The 21,550-nt window shown below is 40.2% G+C and overlaps 1 long non-coding RNA gene across 3 annotated transcripts; it reads left to right on the forward strand.

Annotated features, from left to right (window-relative positions):
* The first annotated feature begins 616 nt into the window (after positions 1 to 616).
* On the forward strand, positions 617 to 6,831 carry LOC126989523 (uncharacterized). Of its 3 annotated transcripts, none has more exons than XR_007743407.1 (4): positions 617 to 1,561; positions 4,582 to 4,693; positions 5,122 to 5,144; positions 6,457 to 6,831. It is a non-coding gene; the product is annotated as an uncharacterized LOC126989523 (long non-coding RNA). The 3 variants fall into 3 exon arrangements; XR_007743408.1 differs by lacking the exon at positions 5,122 to 5,144 and adding an exon at positions 5,569 to 5,622; XR_007743409.1 differs by lacking the exon at positions 5,122 to 5,144.
* Positions 6,832 to 21,550: the final 14,719 nt, after the last annotated feature.

Consider the following 21,550-nt stretch of genomic DNA (forward strand, 5'->3'; position numbering starts at 1 on the left):
GGGCCTCCCATGCCAACTTCCCGTCGTGCCCCGCTGGCTTAAGCCTCCCTGAGCTCCGGGAGGATGAGGGGCTGCAGCGGGGAGCGGGCGGACCACGTGGGCTGCAAGCCGGCCGGCATGGCGGAGAGGGAGGCGGTGAGAGAGGCAACGAAGCAGGGTTAATGGCTTCGACTCCAGCACCAGCTGGACCCAAAGGAGCGGCTTCGACGGCTCCCCAGCCTCCTGCAGCCTCCACCGGCTCCGCCACGACGCCACCAGGCTTCAGGGGCCCTTGCCAGGGGCCCCACGCGGAGCCCCGCCAGTCCGCCACCCGTGCATCCGCCGCCAGCACACGTGACCGTTCTTGTTCCTCCTCGCACCACGTTGCCACCTCTCGCTGCTGCCATGGGAGAGAGAGCGGACTACGTGACCTGCGAGCCGGCTGGCATGGAGGAGAGGGAGGGGTTGAGGGAGGCAACGAGGCGGGGGCTCCCCGACCTCCTGCGGTAGCTACTGGTTCCGCCACGACGCTACCAGGCTCCAGGAGTCCTTGCCAGGGGCCCCAGATAGGCCCCTGCAGGACCGCCGCCCCGGCGCTTCCTGCCAGAACTGAGCCTTCTTCCTCCGCGTGCGGCGGTGTCACGGGCAAAATTGACCCTTGGGCAAAATTGAGCCCGGGCATCCACGTGCCTCTGTTATCTTAGCTCAAGCTCGTGTATGTGGGCTTCTTTTCGACTGATATGGCGTCTAGAGCTAGCATGATCATCATTCTTTATTATGATGACAAAGATCATGTCAAAATTTGCCTCATTAAATAAGAAATTACATAAAGATCGGCAGCTTTTCCTCGTCGCCAAGACATCCTCCAGCAGCGCTCCGACACCCATGATCGCACATTCATTTTTCTCAGAAAATAGGATACCAATCACATTTACATCAACATATTTCCACAGGTGAATACTTAGGGCATGTTCACACCAAGCTGCGACACCTGAGATTCATTAATAATGACAGGGGAAGGAAAAATATAGGCCCCTGTCATCGACAAAATTGAGCCTCGGGCAGAATTGAGCCGGGGCATCTATATGCCTCAGATTTCTTCGCTATTATATGTTGTAAGATCGTTTTGTTGACATGTATGGGTAGATTAAGGCTTTCTGTATCTACATAAAGAAGGAAAACGCAAAATTCGCCCTAGTAAATCAGAAACTACATAAAGTTCGGCAGCTTTTCCTTGTCGCCAAGACATCCTCCAGCAGCGCTCCGACACCCATGATCGCACATTCATTTTTCACAAAAAATAGGATACCAATCACATTTGCATCGACATATCTCCACAGGTGAATACTTAGGGCATGTTCACACCAAGTTGCGACACCTGAAGTTCATTAATTATGACAGGGGAAGGAAAAATGTAGGGCCTTCCTTGTCTCTAATTTACCGACGTCCATGAAACCGTACACGGCCTGAGATGGTGCCAAGGACCAAGGCATCTGGCGCAATGCATCAACCTCAACTATTACTGCTACAAGCCTGCATCTTGCCATTTCAACGTAATGGAGCAAAATAACCCCGGTCAAAGGTAAGTCTTTGAATCTTATTTTTACCTTTTTACCCTCTTTCAGGTCAGGTTAGGTTAAGGGCGAGGTTAAGCTATGGGGTATGTTATGTTAAGGATTAGGTTAGGATAGGATACTTAATATGGGGGTCAAAGAACCCTGGCTAGGAGGTTATGATGTTGGTTTTGGGAAATTTACATAGATTTGTTGGAAATTCTTGCCAAATCTCGCCTATTGAGGCCTCCCCCACCTAAACTTTGCTGTTCTGACAAGTCCTCAGGTTTGTTGGGGCTAGGGAAGGATGACAGTACAAAGAGTTGGAGCAGTAGTTGTAAAGATATACCATTTTGAACCCAAAATATATGCGTAAAAATTCCAAGCAATGCTGATAGCGATTTTTTAAAAGATGGCGTTGGCTACTGACCAAGACAGCATTAGATATTGATCATGATGGGGTTAGGGTATTAACCAAGGTGGCATTAGGTTTGTTCGAGTACCTAGGTTAGATTTAGGCTGGGTTAGCTTCGGTTAGGTTTAATTATACGAGCATGCGAACAAAAATTGTTTGTTTTTTTGGGTGAATATATACTGTACTATAAGTTCACCTGTCTCAGATTTTCAGATGAAACTATACTTTTTCATTTTCATTGCAAATGAACCTTTTTCAAACCCTTCCCCCACATAACTGAAGGATTTCCGACAAAAATAAGCAGATTCATACAAAAAGCACCAAATTCTACCAGAAAAATGTATTTTCATCTACAAGCATGTGGTAAAGTTACAGTTTTGGGCAATATTCCCTAACCTAATCCAACTTAACACATTGATTGGTACTCATTGGCACTGGATCAGTACCTAATGCCACTTTGGCCATTACTATCATCACTTTGCTCAGTACTTATCGCCATCGGGTCAGCACATTTAGATTTGAATCTCCTCCTCTACCCCCTCCCCCCCCTTCTTCCCCTGCAGACCATCATGGTGCAGGTTAATGTGGATGGACTCGGGAGGAAATGATAAATTATATAAAAACTAATATCGCAGGAATGAACATTCTGACAGTAAGATATACACCGTTGTCCGTTGTGTTGTATGTGACCCAAGTTCTTCATTGAGAACAACAATGTTTTTAGCAATGAGATAGGTGAACTTGTCAATTTTTGGTGTTTTGATTGCTTTGTTAATTAATTTTGTCACAGATGTGTGGGTTCTGAGGAGGAATGGGGTGATAAAAACTGAATTACAACAGAAACAATGAGGAGATTCATTTAAAACACATCTAAATCTACCAGAAGAATGTATTTTCATCTACCATTAGGAGACAGGTCCTAATCCTAATACTGTACATATAAACTATTTATTCAAATAGAATATTTTTCTTTCTGGAAAAAAACAAAAGTGGGTCAGTTTTTCAGTTTTCAAGTTGACAAATTTTATATTATTCCTGAAACACAAACTCTTCATAAGGAAAAGCATCTTGAAATACACAGGAAAAAGGTGTTTATGCCTCAATATAATTTAAACGAAACCTAACCCAACCTGGTCAGACCCTAATGCCACTTGGTCAGTACTAATGCTCCTAGTCAGAACCTAACGCCACCTGGTCAGTATGACTTTTGCACCACCCTATCTTTCGACCTATCTCTGTCAGAAGGGTATAGATGCTATCCATAAGGTAGCTTTCTCATGGGGACTGCATTTTAACATCAATAAGAGTGTAGTACTAAGATGCCAGACTTGTCTCTGGAACCTGTACATAGACTCTTGGGTATTCTGGTTGATAACAGTCTAAAATTCCACTCTCACCTCAAAATCAGTCAGTAAAGCAGCAGGACTGGCTAACAATTTGTTGAGGTCCACTCTTTGCACAGATAATGAGTTCATAGTATCCCTTTCTAAAATCCTTTGTTAGAGTTAGGGTCCCCTTACCAGATGGACCTAACTGATTGACAGTCTCTCAGAGCTAAACTATTCTGATTGCACAAGAACTCTGAAGTCTTCACTCAGTATGTAGTAGGCTACTTAGATCAGATTTAATTCACCATTGGAGGATATTCCATGGAGAATCGACAATTCCCCACTTGACCTTTTCCTCCCTGCTACCAGTACCTTGAATGTCACCAGAGGTCACACATTGAACTTTCATAAACCCCATACTAATGTTGAATATAGATGCTATTTTTTTAGCATAACATTCATTGAACATTAGAATTCTTTAGTTACCTGATGAGGTTGTGGGTGCTGATTCCATTTAAGAAATTTTTATGCTGATTATTAGGGGATCCACTTTTTTTTTTTTTTCTACATGTGGCCTATAGCGCCAGTAGGCTTATCTGTAGGGGCCTGATGGTCGACCCTATCCCGTCATGGTGTAGGCAATTGTTTTATAATGGCGCCTTTATTGTTGGCTCATGCTTCCCCCTGGAGCTCATTCTTGATTCCACTTGTGCTGTAGAGTTTCTTCTAGAGTCCAGGTCGATGGGTGGTCTTCAGGACAGCATGTGGGTAGTCTTAGGCCACTTGGAAATATATAACTATACATAGACTAAACCCCACAATATTATCCATACTAGAGCAGGTTGTTCTTGGATGATACATATGGCACACTATCCAACTTCTTTAAACTGTAATTACACCATCTTAGTGCTAAAGTATTGTTAGTGCTGGCGTCCCAGCAGGTTCTAGCTGCCTCATTTATATACTACCAAATTTCCTTTATGAACCATTTGACTGGTGAGTTAAGGGTAGCCAACCAGGTGAGTAAACCCAACACCCCCTGGTCAGAAATTCACAAAGTTAAAATACATTGGATATTATAGTGCCCAGAAATTTGAGAGCCCACATCTCCACTATGATAGTCAATTGAATTGTTTTTTATGAGGGAACTATTGGTTTTGAATTACCACCCAAGCTAGGTCAGACAGGGGCTGCCTTATGTAAGCCAGAAAAATTTTGGTAGACCTATAATGTTTTTAGACTCCCAACATATTGTTATCTGATGGCTGCAACAATATTTTTATTAAGAGTGTATGTTCATTTTCAGTGAGCAAGAGTTTGTGCATTTGCACACTGTGAAGCAGTGGCTGCGAGGGGAAGAGCCAAATATGTTGCCACGCAAAAAGAAGAACGTGAAGAGATTTGCTCTCCTGGTGAAGGTAAATTTGATAAATTACCTATGAATAGCTGAATAATTTTATTTCACAGGAACCTTATACGAGTGTGTGTGTGTGTGTGTGTGTGTGTGTATATATATATATATATATATATATATATATATATATATATATATATATATATATATATATATATATATATATATATATATATATATATATATATATATATATATATATATATATATATATATATATATATATATTCCATTCTTATAAATGAAATATGTAGCTACTTAAGGTAACATTTCTTTTCCCGACTTATCAGTGAAGCTATATATTATTTCCAGATGTTTATTAAAATATATTTTGTTTGTCTATTATAACTAAAGGCAAATGTGCGACATTATTAAGGCTAAGTTAATCATATTATTGCATAATTTTATATATTTTTTTCCCAATCCTACCAGGGTGAAGATTGTCATCGAATAGTGTAAGTAGGTGACACAATATCAATGTTTCAGAATGCTGCAAAAATATGCATGTGGGTTCTTTTACTATGCTTTGGTGTTGGTGCTTATGATTGCTACAGAATGCTGGTATGTACGTATATACTTTTGCTTTATTTTTAACAGGGTTGTGATTTGCTTATGATTGCTACAGAATGATATATATATATATATATATATATATATATATATATATATATATATATATATATATATATATATATATATATATATATATATATATATATATATATATATATATATATATATATATATATATATATATATACACATACATACATATACTTTTGCATTATTTTTAACAGGGTTATGAATGATATTATGTTGGCTGTCTTGTCACTGTAATTACAAATAGAAATTTCTGTCATGCATGTATTCTCCATACAGATAAGAAACTAATGACTGTAGCTGAATGAGACTGAAATCACCAAGATAACAAGAGTAAGTTTAGTATTGTGATTTGGGTTGTCATGAAATTCATTGGCACAGTGCAGTTCATCTTGTGCCAAAATTCTAAGCTTGACCAGGGGCGTTTCTTGGGTTCAAAAACATTCGGGGCTAAGAGAAATACATCAGGGCTGAAGTTAACAGAGTTCGTTCACCACCATGCACCTAAGATAAACATACAGCTACACTCCCAGATTGCATAGTAAACTACAAACTGCTTAAACTACTGGTATATGGCTTCAAAATGTAATCTTTAGTATGAACTACATCAATAACATCAGCTCCGTTCAAACAATGGATAATATTTATTTCTTATTTTTTGGAGTGACGGGGGCACGGGGCCCGGGGGTGAAAAAAGGTTTGGGGCTCAAGCCCCGAAAGTCCAATGCTAATGATGCTATTGAGCTTGACCTTATTTTCCCTTTGTTGGTGGTGGGTAAAAAATTGGATGTTGATTTCTAGGTCGCATGTTTGATGTGTTGTGTCTCGTCACTGCAGTGCTTCTTGCTGACATGCATGCCTGTGAGTCATTGTAAAAATGGGTCCTATACCTTCTGCCTTATAAAACACAGTACCATTAAGGGGAAAAACCCAAGATTCAAGCAACAATTTATACAACATAAATACTGAAAAATGTTTGTTGTCTGTGTTCCTATTGCCAAATGCCAGATATTTTATATGTATATGGCAGGAACAAAAGCATGTGTCTGGCTATAAAGTTACAAATATGTGTGCGTGTGTGTGTGTGAGCGCACGCGCTGGGTTAAAGGGAAAACGAAGCACAATAGACAATGCGATTGCTATAAATTCTCCTGCATGATTTTACAGATAAACTATATCTCATCAAAGTGGCCGAGGGGAGGAGGCGGCAGGTTCTCCTGCATCAGAACATATTGCGCATCCTTGCCCAGTATCATGATGATGCAGGCCACTGTGGTCAACATACCACAGAGGAAAACATTGCCTCTTAATTATTACTGGCCAAGGACATTATGTCAAAGACTATGTGATTAGACAGTACATTGCGTGTTCAGTTTCACCATGTCAGTGATGCTTATACCTGTGAAAAGTCCTATTGTAAAGAAGAGGAATATTGTCTCTGTGAAGTTAACAAGTTGCCTGTATCAGATTGCATCTTGTTTATTGAGGAACATTTTAGTCTTATCACTTGTATATTTTTGCAATAAAGTCAATGAATTTCAAGTGTATTTTATTTTTCATCATTATTCTTATTAGCGTTTCTATGTTAAAACTCAAAAGCCGTTTGGAATTCAATTCTTACAACTATTAACAGTTTCTTGGTCTCAAAACACCTTTGAACACAATAGTCTCATTTAAATTAATTATTTGCTGCTTTCCTATTTCCAGTGCAGGCATTCTCTCTGGACCCTGGTCCTATGCTTGTTATTTTCTTTAAGATGATTTTGTATTTCATTTCTTACTGTTCCCAGTTATAGCTTTTATGTTGTATCTGTTAGTGCTATTGGTCTTAAAAGTCCCTTATGCATGGTTGGCTTTGCCTTCTATTTATTAATTGTTATTTGATGCTTTCCAAGTGTCTTGGAATACAGGAATAATACCATTATTCCTTTATTCCTGTATTAAAAACATTACTTAATGCATTAAATATATCTGTCTTAATTCCATAGAGGGGTAGGCTCAGATGAGACATCACACCCTCTGGCTGTTTGTAAGGTATATACAAACGAGTAAATGCAAGTCTACACATTTGTTTCCCTAATAATGTTTGGTGATGCAAGTATAGATTAATTTTCATATCTATAATTCTGTGGTAGCTGCAAATGTGCACATTATGTCTATCTCACATTGTGTAGAAAGTAGATGAAAGACTAGAAAAGTTCCATTGTCTGCTACATCAGAAATGGATTTCAAATAAACATTTTTTTTCATCTACTTCATAAATTAAATAACCCCAGCCTTCTCATGCACACTACATATCATAATTTAAGGTAGCATCATCTTGAATTACCTGTTCACAGAACCACCCGCAATCTGCAGTCCTGAAACAATATGTTGTTGAATTGTTTCTACACTCATCATTAGAGAGAGAGAGAGAGAATCATCTTTTTCAAGCTTAACTGACCAACTTCTGTAGGACAGCCTGTTTTAGCTCTTTGATAAGTAATATTTGGTGAATTTCTTGGTTTCCCTATATCATGATTTTCTCATGTATTGACTCTCAGGTTGATCATATTTCCTAGGCACAGCTAATGTAAGTACTTTATCATGATTTAATGTTTTGAAAAGCATTGGTGAGTATTTATTAACAGATTCGTGGTTTATCCATGTTAGGTTAGTTGCCCTATCAAGTGTTGCCTAACATAACATCGCTCCTTAAAACCTTCTCTCTCACACACACACACACACACACACACACACACATTTTATATATATATATATATATATATATATATATATATATATATATATATATATATATATATATATATATATATATATATATATATATATATATATATATATATATAATGATCATCTCAGCTGTCTTTGACATTTAAATTTTCTTTTATCGCCAGATGCCTTGGTCCTTGGCACCATCTCAGGCCGTGTACGGTTTCATGGACGTCGGTAAATTAGAGACAAGGAAGGCCCTACATTTTTCCTTCCCCTGTCATAATTAATGAACTTTAGCTGTCGCAACTTGGTGTGAACATGCCCTAAGTATTCACCTGTGGAGATATGTCGATGCAAATGTGATTGGTATCCTATTTTTTGTGAAAAATGAATGTGCGATCATGGGTGTCGGAGCGCTGCTGGAGGATGTCTTGGCGACAAGGAAAAGCTGCCGAACTTTATGTAGTTTCTGATTTACTAGGGCGAATTTTGCGTTTTCCTTCTTTATGTAGATACAGAAAGCCTTAATCTACCCATACATGTCAACAAAACGATCTTACAACATATAATAGCGAAGAAATCTGAGGCATATAGATGCCCCGGCTCAATTCTGCCCGAGGCTCAATTTTGTCGATGACAGGGGCCTATATTTTTCCTTCCCCTGTCATTATTAATGAATCTCAGGTGTCGCAGCTTGGTGTGAACATGCCCTAAGTATTCACCTGTGGAAATATGTTGATGTAAATGTGATTGGTATCCTATTTTCTGAGAAAAATGAATGTGCGATCATGGGTGTCGGAGCGCTGCTGGAGGATGTCTTGGCGACGAGGAAAAGCTGCCGATCTTTATGTAATTTCTTATTTAATGAGGCAAATTTTGACATGATCTTTGTCATCATAATAAAGAATGATGATCATGCTAGCTCTAGACGCCATATCAGTCGAAAAGAAGCCCACATACACGAGCTTGAGCTAAGATAACAGAGGCACGTGGATGCCCGGGCTCAATTTTGCCCAAGGGTCAATTTTGCCCGTGACAGCGGTGCCACCTCTCGCAGCTGCCTCTCCGCCTCCCTCAGGCCTCGGACCTCGCCTTCCGGGGTCCGCACCTCCTCCAGCCGTTCACTCCTCGCGCTGTCGCAGCCCTGGTCGGTGTACTGCTGGGTTTCCACCTTCAGCGACGAGAAACAGCTCTGGAGGACCTCGGCAAGATGGCGGGCCTGCTCGTCTGCCCTCTCTTCTGCCCTCTGAGCCTGCTCGCGTGCCCTCTCGTCTGCCCTCTGATCCAAATCCTGCCTCATACTGGCCAGCATGGCAGCGAACAATTCCATCTGGCCCGGCTTCACCTCACCCGGGTCAGCCTCGGCCTTGCCCGTCTCCTCACCCTCACGGCGACCACTGGGGGACGCCATGACACTCGGCGCGCTTCACTGTTCACTTATATCCTCACTCCTTTGACACCAAGTGTTACGCCACCCCCTACCACAACCATCCACGGGCAGGCAGGCGGCGTGATCCCCACCAGAACAGCCACACGGGCACCAGTCACTCACAGCGGCCCACACAGAACACCGAGGGGAGCAGGAACGGGGCAGGGCACAAAGGATACACGTTCAACACTAAGTTCTAGTTTAATGACAGGTTCCTCACACAGTACAGCAACTTTCAAGGGCACAGAACAGTTAATCAGGCATAGTACAGGGGCACGGCAGACACGCACACACGGATGCACACAGCTCGCGAGCGGAGCAGCTCAACACTCTCTCAGCCCAGACATGCGTCACACTCCCCTTCTCCTCAGCCACCCTTGCTCCCCAACTGCTCGACTCTGCCGACTCAGCACTTCCTGCCCGGCGGCCAGAGGCCCCGGGCTCCCCTCTGTCTCTCTTGCCCCAACAAGTAGAGTTGCACCATGCTGAGCTAACATTGCATCATGCTACAATTTCATCACATTACACATACAATCATTCACATACAGCACATTCGTAACACTATTATTACTCTTACAGGTGTGGGTGACAACGTGAGGTGCTATCATTGTGGTCTTTCGCTGAGAAACTGGCGTAAAGGCGATCCCTTAATAGAACACATATACCACAATCCAGATTGTTACTTCATGCAGTTCACCAATGATCCTCTCTTCATCGAACAGGTTAGTATTGAACAATTTCGTTCAATACACGCGTGTCAAACAACATATGTTACACGCGCTCGTTATTTATTTTAATTTGTTAATTCCAGACCAGATCAAACTAAACAACCGAATCTTTTTCATCGTTGTCGAGATGGGAAACATAATTCAACGCTTGAGAAATAACGGTCTGACGATATGGTGACAACGTGAGGTGCTATCATTGTGGTCTTTCGCTGAGAAATTGGCGTAAAGGCGATCCCTTAATAGTCGGCGTTCAGGTTTCGGGTCAGCCAATCCTTGGCGTGGATTTCGTTCAACGACATGTCGCATTTGATGCAGGAGTTCGATCTTTCGATATCTGCCATTTGACGTTTGTTTTTCACGTTGTCTGGGATGTCGTGCAGTTGACAAAAACTAAAATCTATTTTAATGGACTTTAGAGTTTCAAAAGTCGTCTCAAAAATCGTCTCTGTGAATCGGTGGACTGGAATGAAATCTTCGCGTATCAACGCGTCGAGAATCAGACCTCGAAAATCATAATTTGTCAAATCGAAACTTTTAAGGAAGTTATTCACGTTCTGACGGAAGTTCAGGATGTCGTCACCGCGGTTGACAGTCGCGGACTTGCATTTCTGCCATTGGATCTTCAGTGCTGTTTTCATTTTGTCAAAGACATCAACCGATTATGGACTTTACCCGTTACATGTGAGACTTTGTCGAATAACGCTACCAATTCTGAACTGTCAAATTGTCAAAGACATCAACCGATTATGGACCATTACATGTGAGACTTTGTCGAATAACGCTACCAATTCTGAGCTGTCAAAGAACTCGATAACATTTCAGGGAATACTATTACTAGAGTGAACAGAATTCTTGTTATACTCTGACACGGTGTAGGAAATAAGTTTATTTAGTCAAGAGTTAGCCGATTCTACAAAGAAGCACATGGATGAAATACAAAATCAACAAACTAAACACGAAGAAGAAAAATCTGAATTAAGAAAAGAAATTGAAAAGTCATCTGCCAAAGTACAACAAATAATGACGATATACAAAGATGTAGATAAGAAATTCTTAGAAGTTAATGCAAATATACGAAAGATAATCCAAGAGAAAGACCGACTGAACGCAGACTTATCTAAAAATAAAAACAAGATCGATCTTATGCAAAATGAATACGAACAACTCCAACAACGTGATAACGAATTAGATACAGAGAATGATCAATTCAAACAAGAGTTGACTCAAAATAAAACTCTACTCCTACAAGAGACACAAACGAGAGATGGACTCCAGCAAGATGTCACTCGCCTCCAGCAAGAGAAAACTGCTCTCGAAACCCAACTGAGTGAAAAGAGTAATGACTTATCGATATTACTGAAAAAACAAGAAGACGAAATTATACGATTGAACAAACAAATTGAGGCAGATTCCTAAACCGTCCGTCATGAACAAGTAAACATTGGATGGACTCTCCTGACAAGATTGATTTTGTAAGAAGAAGAAGCATTGCAATGATTATGTGTAATAAATAAAAATAAGAATTTACAGAATGTTTTAGTTTACTCACATCATGTCGTGTCATGGTGGCATCTTAGGTCTTCGGCTGGTGGCGAACGTCTGACTTTGTACAACGGAGTGAATCGGAGACTTTGTTCTACACGTCGACAGATTCCGTCATGAGATTTGTTCTACAGAGTCTGAGACCTTGTTCCACTGATGTCTGTCATTTGATTGTCTATGTGTGATTTTTTAGTCTGTATTTATGTTACATAAATTGTAACTCGGATAGACTATGTAGCATATTGTAGGTTAGGAAATAAGACTTTTATATAGAATTTGTATGATATTTTTCAAGCTATGTTTAATAAAATATAGTAGTATTTCCACCTGTTTGGACATCCTTAAATCACGTGTTCTGGGTACCTATTAATTCGCGTTTAAAATCACGAGAGATGATGAGTGTATTTTTTTGTTGGTGACAGTGAAGTGCTACTACTGTGTTGTCGTTATACAACCATGGAAAGGATACCGACATCGTATACAACGCAACGCCGCCACGGTAAGTGCTCAACATCATCCACATGTTTATTACGAACCTTTTATTCACACTCCAAAAATAAAATAAAATAACACTATAGATTTATTAATCACATTACAGGTAGCACCTAAAACACCAATCTTTGACCTGCACGAGTGGGGTCCGTGATTTCGCGTCGAAGAAATTCTTAGAAGTTAATGCAAATATACGAAAGATAATCCAAGAGAAAGACCGACTGAACGCAGAATTATCTGAAAATAAAAACAAGATCGATCTTATGCAAAATGAATACGAACAACTCCAACAACGTAATAACGAATTCGATACAGAGAATGACTTAACATTTTTTTAGACATCAACGACTCAGCATCGGCATTCAATTCAAACGCTGTAACGACAGATTCTAAATCGGACGCGACTACTTGCAAATTCAATAATTGATCGGCGACGGGTTCGTCAACATTACCCGCGAAATGCCCGATCCTCTACCCGGTGCCAGATTCACCAGTGGACAGACGCTGTACGCGCCTTACAACCCACGAAAGATAGTAACCGACATAGATTATTTCCAAATCATGAAAGACGTCGACTTGGGATCGAGAGATCGTATAACTTATCTCAACGGTTACAACACTAAAGAAATAATGCTGTTAAAGGAAGTCAACGATTTGTACAAGCGATGGATGTCGAGCGAAAAATCTCAAGAGGAAATGGCGAAAATAAAATACCTGTATGACAAAAACAGAAAGATAATCGCAGCTAACCGGGGGTTCATCAAAGGCAGCCACACTGTCGTGCACTTGTCAACACATCAAACTCTGTGAATGCTGCAGATGCATTGCAGATGTTGTTAGTTGTGTGAATGCGATACTTTGTGTCAGCGGTAGACGGATTCCGTGTGTGTAAGTTAACTCTGTCTCTGTGAACGGTTCACTTGGACCAATTGTTGCTAATGTGAGACTTTGCGTCAGCGATAGACGGATTCTGAAGACTATACACTCAGTCTCTGTGAATGCTGCAGATGCATTGCAGATGTTGTTAGCTGTGTGAATGCGATACTTTGTGTCCGCGGTAGACGGATTCCGTGTGTGTAAGTTAACTCTGTCTCTGTGAACGGTTCACTTGGACCAAATGTTGCTAATGTGAGACTTTGCGTCAGCGATAGACGGATTCTGAAGACTATACACTCAGTCTCTGTGAATGCTGCATTTACCCAAAGGTGCATGTCTGCACTGCACTGAATGATGACAATTTGTTAGTTGACAGCTTTGAGGTGCATATATTGCATTTTGGCAAATAACAACGCTGAACGAATCTGGTATTATTTTTTAAATGATCCAAAAAATCATTCAGATTTTTAAAGTTTCTAGTGATAAGATATCCTGGCGTGTCTGCAATTCTTTTAATAAGCATTATTTTTTTGTTATCTGTAATTCTCTTAATCTTGGTATTGCACCGGAAGGTTGAATTTGCTGCTTGCGGGAAATTACGCAACGTCGCCGCCGTATCAGAAGACGACGGGTATTCAAAATGTCTGCAAATCAGGGTTCACCCTTTGGGACCACAGGAAATCAAAACGGAAAGTCGAGGATGAACATGTTTATAATGTTAATATGTGGCGTTCTGGCGATGGTCATCATCGGGATCTTCGCTAAGCATCTGTGGTACGACGACAACACCACCCTGACCGCCGAAGGAACAGAACAGACCGTCTACCAAACAAGTGACCCAGAACACGTGATTTAAGGATGTCCAAACAGGTGGAAATACAACTATATTTTATTAAACATAGCTTGAAAAATATCATACAAATTCTATATAAAATCTTATTTCCTAACCTACAATATGCTACATAGTCTATCCGAGTTACAATTTATGTAACGTATATACAGACTAAAAAATCACACTAATGTACATACAATTGTTTTCTCTGTCTTCAAGCAGTTACAATTTCAGACTCACCATGCTACAAAATTAACATTCAAACAACACTGGTCTCGGGAATATTAGTAGCAGTCAGAGAGTACTCAGCATGGTTCCGTGCCATCAGTCGTCGTGTTGTTTTAAATACCACGTAGACAATAGCAGTGACAGAAACTAGTAAACAAAGAACCATGAAGAATGCCAAGATAGAATAAGTGCTGACAGCCTTAGGTTCTTCTTGGCATTCTTCATGGTTCTTTGTTTACTAGTTTCTGTCACTGCTATTGTCTACGTGGTATTTAAAACAACACGACGACTCACCATGCTGAGTACTCTCTGACTGCTACTAATATTCCCGAGACCAGTTTGACATTTGTACCAATACTATACATCTTGAATGTGTCACACACTACAGAGTTCAGAATCGTATCTTAACTATATTCTGTTCTATCTGAATCTGTTCGCAGCAACTCTCTAGTTGTGTGTGACATTTGCATGGCTTCCTGTGTGATTAAGATAACGCCCATGTTTTGGCATGTGTCGATAACGACGCCGATTGATAGCTTACGTCACAGCTTTTCGCGCGTTACTTCGTGTGTGTCAATTACACCTTGCACAGATCGATCTCGCGGAGGTAGTAGAATCCGTTACGAGCCAGTACCTCAGGAGATATATTTGCGTTAGGCCATCTTATGGATGTTTTTAATCTCTCCAATTCGAGGTTCAAGTGTTCTCGTCGTTGTTTGTGAATCACAGTCAGCATCTGCAAGTCAAGAGAAAGTGAAGTTAACATTTTGTGGTGTAAAAATGCTACTCGCTATCTGGGTAAAATAGCGGTAAGTCAAACACTAAAAACAAAAAGGGTGTCGACTGGGGATACTATTATACATTAACTCGCAAAGGTAGATAAACTCTACGTGTACAACACACTTGATTTTTTTTTTTATATTTAAGGGGATACTATTATAAACGTAAGTTACATATTTTAAATTCGGGGTGTGTGGGATACTTACTATCATAAAATCAAATTGTGAGTTGGGATACATAAGTGAATAGAGAGTTACGATGTGCAGGTCACTGAATACAGGTATGACTTGTTCTTACGTCTCATTTGTATGACTTGTTAATTATAAAATGTTACTTAAAAGTTTGTTTCTAAAATTCCTCTCAACTTTACGTGAATGAATATCCGACTTTGGTACCGTGCTGGCGTGTCTCTGTTCGACTTTGTCTGACCCCTTCCAATTGTGAGTCGTTTCGCAGCACTTTCAAGAAATTAAAACGGAGAACAAATTTCTGTTCCGTCGGGTTGCTTCCAAGTGTTCATCGCAACGCCAAATTGAAATTCCTGAAACATCCTGAATTGATATTTAGTAATGCTCTCAGAATGTTGTTCGAATGTCGCTTCATGAATGGTATTCTAATGTATACCTGTGAGAGTAATCTGGTTCAACACATCAACAAAGAACCGTCGATAAAAACCGTTGTGGACTATCATTCGATATGTCTCGTGAAGAAATCACACAACGGTTGCAAGAACATCAACGTTGCCGCCACAGCAGACAAATCAGACAAGAATTCGTCGGGCCAGTATCTGACGGAGTGTTTTACGACAGGATACGGAATCTATCCGTTTTCAATCAGTCTATTTCAACACTACAAAGAAAACCTAAAACTATTACTGAAGTACAAAACGACCATATCCGAGCTCCAGAAGAAAATGTTAAGGTAGGCTGCTGCGTTTGGCGTCAGCAGCAGCAGCAAGCGTATGACGTAGGCCAAGACACACCCACTTTTGTTTTATTTTTTAGAAAAGACATTTTGAAACCAGTTTTGTATTTTTTAATCGTGTGTCTAACGATGCCAGGCATCTGTCGTGTCACCAATAAAAGAAAGAAGGTACGCTGTCAGTCCAGACACTCGACTCGGTGTGTTGGCGAGCGAGCATACTTGGGCTCCTGACTCGACTATCCTGAAGTCCAGTCGTTGAAGAGGAGAAGTGACGAGTGACGTTATCGTGACTTAGAGTGACTTTGTCGTGAAGAAAAGATTGAACAGTGAGGAGTGACTGAGCAGTGAGCAGAGTGACATCGTGATGAAAATGGGTGGGATCTTTCAACTGTTGCTGATGTTGCTGCTCGCCATAATCACGATCCAGTACCCTGACAGCAGCGGTGTATCGTGGTACTCAGCGGACGTTCATCCATCCATCACCTTTTCGAGAAATGGCAAAATGTTGGGATCGACGATCTTCACACCAGTTGGATTTCCGAATAACGCCTTCGACCAAAGTGAGAAGCTACTTTACTTCTCGAGTAACAGTCATCACTTCACCGATGACTATCCAGAATTTGTTCCTATGACCTGGGAGATCAATTCGTGCAACTGTAAAAGGTTCATAGAAACTCCGATTGATTTAGAAACTCAGACTAATCCTCCTCCGATTAATCCTCCTCCTCCGCATACTTCTCCTTCGTTAGAAGCTCCTTCAACGAGTTCTCTAACAACTACACCAACACCACCAACTCCCAGTGTTGCATGCTTATTCCCTCAGACTTTTCTGACTTGTCACTTTGTCTCAGAGAATGCTGCAGATGTTAAGTGAATATGAGACTTTGTGTCAGTGGTAAACGTATTCTGACTACTATAAGTGTTGTTGCATGACTTAAACCCTCAAGAGTTGCAGATGGTGGTGAATGCGAGACTTTGTGTCAGCTGTAGACGGATTCTGAATACTATTGTGTGACCTGCGTGATTCTGAATACAAATCTTACTTTGTCTCAGAGTTGGATCAAATGCGTTGCAGATGTGGCTAGTTGTGTGAATGCGAGACTTTATTTCAGCAGTAGACTGATTCTGAATACTATACGAGTGTTGCATGCTTATTCCCTCAGACTTTTCTGACTTGTCACTTTGTCTGAGAATGCTGCAGATGTTGTGTGAATATGTGACTTTGTGTCAGTGGTAAACGTATTCTGAATACTATACGTGTTGTTGCATGACTTAAACCCTCAAGAGTTGGTGGTGAATGCGAGACTTTGTGTCAGCTGTAGACGGATTCTGAATACTATTGTGTGACCTGCGTGATTCTGAATACAAATCTTACTTTGTCTCAGAGTTGGATCAAATGCGTTGCAGATGTTGCTAGTTGTGTGAATGCGAGACTTTATGTCAGCAGTAGACTGATTCTGAATACTATACGAGTGTTGCATGCTTATTCCCTCAGACTTTTCTGACTTGTCACTTTATCAATTCTGAGACGTTGGTGAATGTGTGACTTTGTCTGCAATCTAGACCAATTCTGAGACGTTGGTGAATGCGTGACTTTGTCTGCAATGTAGACCAATTCTGAGACGTTGGTCAATGCGTGACTTTGTCTGCAATCTAGACCAATTCTGAGACGTTGGTGAATGCGTGACTTTGTCTGCAATGTAGACCAGTTCTGAGACGTTGGTCAATGCGTGACTTTGTCTGCAATGGGTGAATGCGTGACTTTGTCTGCAATGTAGACCATTTATGAGACGTTGGTGAATGCGTGACTTTGTCTGCAATGTAGACCAATTCTGAGACGTTGGTGAATGCGTGACTTTGTCTGCAATGTAGACCAATTCTGAGACGTTGGTGAATGCGTCTGAATCCATCTTAACTTTCTTATGAATCTTATCATCTAAGTTGGTTGAGAGTGTTAATTATCATCTACGTTGGTTGCGAAGTGAGTTTAACACTTGCACTGTGCTCACAAGAGTTTAGTTGACTGTCGAGACAAAGTCGCACATTCACTAGCAGCAGTCAAGTGCTCAGATGTGCAATTCGCCTTCCTGTTACACCTCATGGAATAGACACACAAACTCAACTCTGAACATCATATACATTTTATTTACACAGAGTACATACCACACATTATATTAACAGAGTACATACCACTGATATTTGCACAAACTAGAGATAACAGAGTACATACCACACACGCCTGATATTTACACAAACTAGAGAATCCATTACAAACCTCGAGAGAACTGCAAGCATCTGTCACACAAGTATTCGTCTTCAACAGTCTTGCCCAGTTGTCTCAACATCAAAATAACTCTTTTTGAATGTTCATTGTCTTTAGCTAAGTTGGTGAGTTTTTGCGTGACTTTGTCTGCAATGTAGACCAATTCTGAGACGTTGGTGAATGCGTGACTTCGTCTGTAAATGTGAATGCGTGACTTCGGCCAGTTTGATAAGAACGATGAAGCATTAGAATCCTGTAAACAAAAACTGGATAAGTGCCAGAGTGAGTTAGACGCTAAAATTAATGAAATAAGTTTATTTAGTCAAGAGTTAGCCGATTCTACAAAGAAGTACATGGATGAATTACAAAATCAACAAACTAAACACGAAGAAGAAAAATCTGAATTAAGGAAAGAAATTGAAAAGTCATCTGCCAAAGTACAACAAATAATGACGATATACAAAGATGTAGATCAGAACTTCTTAGAAGTTAATGCAAATATACGAAAGATAATCCAAGAGAAAGACCGACTGAACGCAGAATTATCTGAAAATAAAAACAAGATCGATCCGATGCAAAATGAATACGAACAACTCCAACAACGTAATAACGAATTAGATACAGAGAATGATCAATTCAAACAAGAGTTGACTCAAAATAAAACTCTACTCCTACAAGAGACACAAACGAGAGATGGACTCCAGCAAGATGGCACTCGCCTCCAGCAAGAGAAAACTGCTCTCGAAACCCAACTGAGTGAAGAGTAATGACTTATCGATATTACTGAAAAAAACAAGAAGACGAAATTATACGGTTGAACAAACAAATTGAGGATCTGACCACAGAGAACAAATCCTCCCAGGAAATACTAGCAGCTGAAACCGCACGTGCAAATGCATTGCAAGTAACTAACCTGACGTTATCAAGCTCTAACGAAGAATTGAATAAGATTGCGAAAACCGTGATTGACAAAGATTCCGAAATCAACCGGTTAAAAGACCAAATTAATGAAAACAGGAAAAATATCGAGGAGTCTAACCAAAATACCGAAACCCAAACATCAGAGATTGCACGGCTGACCCAAGAAATTAACGATCTGATCGCAGAGAAAAAAAGATCAACACAATTGATAACAGAATTGAAGGACTTTCAAGAAGAGATGAAAAAGACCGAAACATTGAATCAGGACCTTATCCAAAAGCATCAGGACGTTATACAGCTTAGAGATCCGTCTGTGTTATCTCCATGGATTTATTTGTGAATTACACCAAACGTGTTACATCCGTAGACATATTCGTGATTTGCATCAGCTAGAAATGCTAGATAACAAAGGTTAATAGAAACACAAAACATCTATGCAAATATTGTTTAATTTAACAATACATTTAATTGACACACACATTCTTTACCTTGTGACGTACATAGTTTCAGGGGTAGTTAATAACAAAACATCTACGCATATATTATATTGTTAAACTTCATCTACGCAGATGTTGTACAAGTTACATGTAATTTTATTAAACTTTTAAAAAGTTACATTCTTTCCTAACCCCGTGACCAATATGCAATATGTGTGAGCAAACAACAACACAATTAAACACTTTAACAGATCCAGAGTACGCAGACGTGGAACAGCAGCATCCATGAAGCAGCGAAGCGGTGCCCGGTGACTACACATTTCTTGAGTACGGTGCACGACACATTTCTTGAGAGTACGGTAGATTCGTCACCTGCTGACACAACACCTATATCTTCTCGTAGTCTCCGACCTTTGTGGAACGCTTGCCAAAACATTGGTCTAGGAGGAAGTCTTAACTTACAATTGCATGCGCGCAGAGAGACCCATGCAAATGTCACACACAACTAGAGTTAACGGACCTTGGTGCTGAAAAGATGATTCATGTTGTCATTGTGATCTCTGACGGTGAAAGTTATTTTATAATTCGTAGCTTGCGGTTCATCACTTTCCTGTTCTCTCCCAAAGTACAAAGTGTTCGATATGGATTGAAGGAGAACGATACTTCACCTTTTCTAAAATTCAAAGAACGTAAAAACGGAGCTAGCCAGGCATGCTTTGCATTTTACTTGTTGAATTTTTCAATGGCGATGTACGACGTCATCATGATGTTGAAAGAAGGTCAAACCCATCACACACTCTTAACGTCTATAATAGACCGATTAATCGCACCTTTCGGTTACGATTATCAAACCCCGCTCAGGAACTTACTTCAGAAAGTGTTAGACAAAGCAGGTATCGCTACGATCTTTCAGGACACAACACGGCTCGCTGAGAGAGAGAGGAGCTTTCAAACTTACCCGTCAAGTCTAACTCCGATGAAAGATAAACTATTAGAAAGTGGTTTTGTTCACCAATTAAATTCTGACAGCGTTAGTTGTATGGACTGTAGATTCATTCATACACAACCTCGAATTTCATGTCTCTCAATACTTTGGTAAAATATGAAAGAACATCGTGACATGTTAAAAACAGCCACAACTTCAGGTCAATTTTTATTTTAGGAGTAAAACAAACATACACTACCACAGAACATACACGCACACGAATAACAGATACAGAATTATCAGTCCACACGCACACGAATTACATAGAGACTTTTTCAGCCACAACTTCAGTTCCATTTTTATTTTAGGAGTAACATAAGAGTCTGCACACATGTCTTAGGTTGACCTGATTTCTAATGTTAACACAATTTATATACTGTACAGAACACCTCCATCACATACACAAGTTACATACACTACACACTCACACACACCAGTTCCATTTTAATACACACACACAAGTTACATACGTACAACAGGAAGAGGTTCAACAGGAAGAGTTCGTTTACAACTGTAAGTTTAAAATTTAGTACACATTCAACATCTTAAAAATTACATCTTAAAAATTAGTACACATCTCAGCATTCACACACATGTAGAATAAAAACATTCACACACATGTAGAATAAACACTTGACATTTCATCTTATCACGTGAGTCACATCCTTTCTTCTTCTAGCTTGCAACAACAACACCAAACTTAAAGTTGACCCTCGGACGAGACTGTTTTACTGACGTGATGAGAAGATGACTGACCAATCGCTCTCTTGTAAGCGATGAGATTGTTGTTGTCCAAGCGACGTATTTCGTAATTGTTGCAATCTATTATGATTAACTTGAAGTCGCCGATTATGTACGTTCCTTTGGAACGGGTTCGTACTCTGTGCGCCACAGCACATGCAAGATTAGGACAATTTTCATTCAAACACGACCGCATGTGTTCCTTCAATATGTATTTGTACAGTTTGGCTATGGGGCAGTTGTGTCTGTCGTACACGTGTGTGAGAATGCGTTTGAACAGACTGCAGGTCGCATTACATTGGTTATTAGTACATCTGGTGTAGTGAGCAAAGGTAGTGTAAAATACATCCTGAATGTTCTTATCTTGG

This window comes from Eriocheir sinensis, unplaced genomic scaffold, assembly GCF_024679095.1.
Source record: "Eriocheir sinensis breed Jianghai 21 unplaced genomic scaffold, ASM2467909v1 Scaffold120, whole genome shotgun sequence".
In the NCBI taxonomy this organism is placed as follows: Eukaryota; Metazoa; Arthropoda; class Malacostraca; order Decapoda; family Varunidae; genus Eriocheir; species Eriocheir sinensis.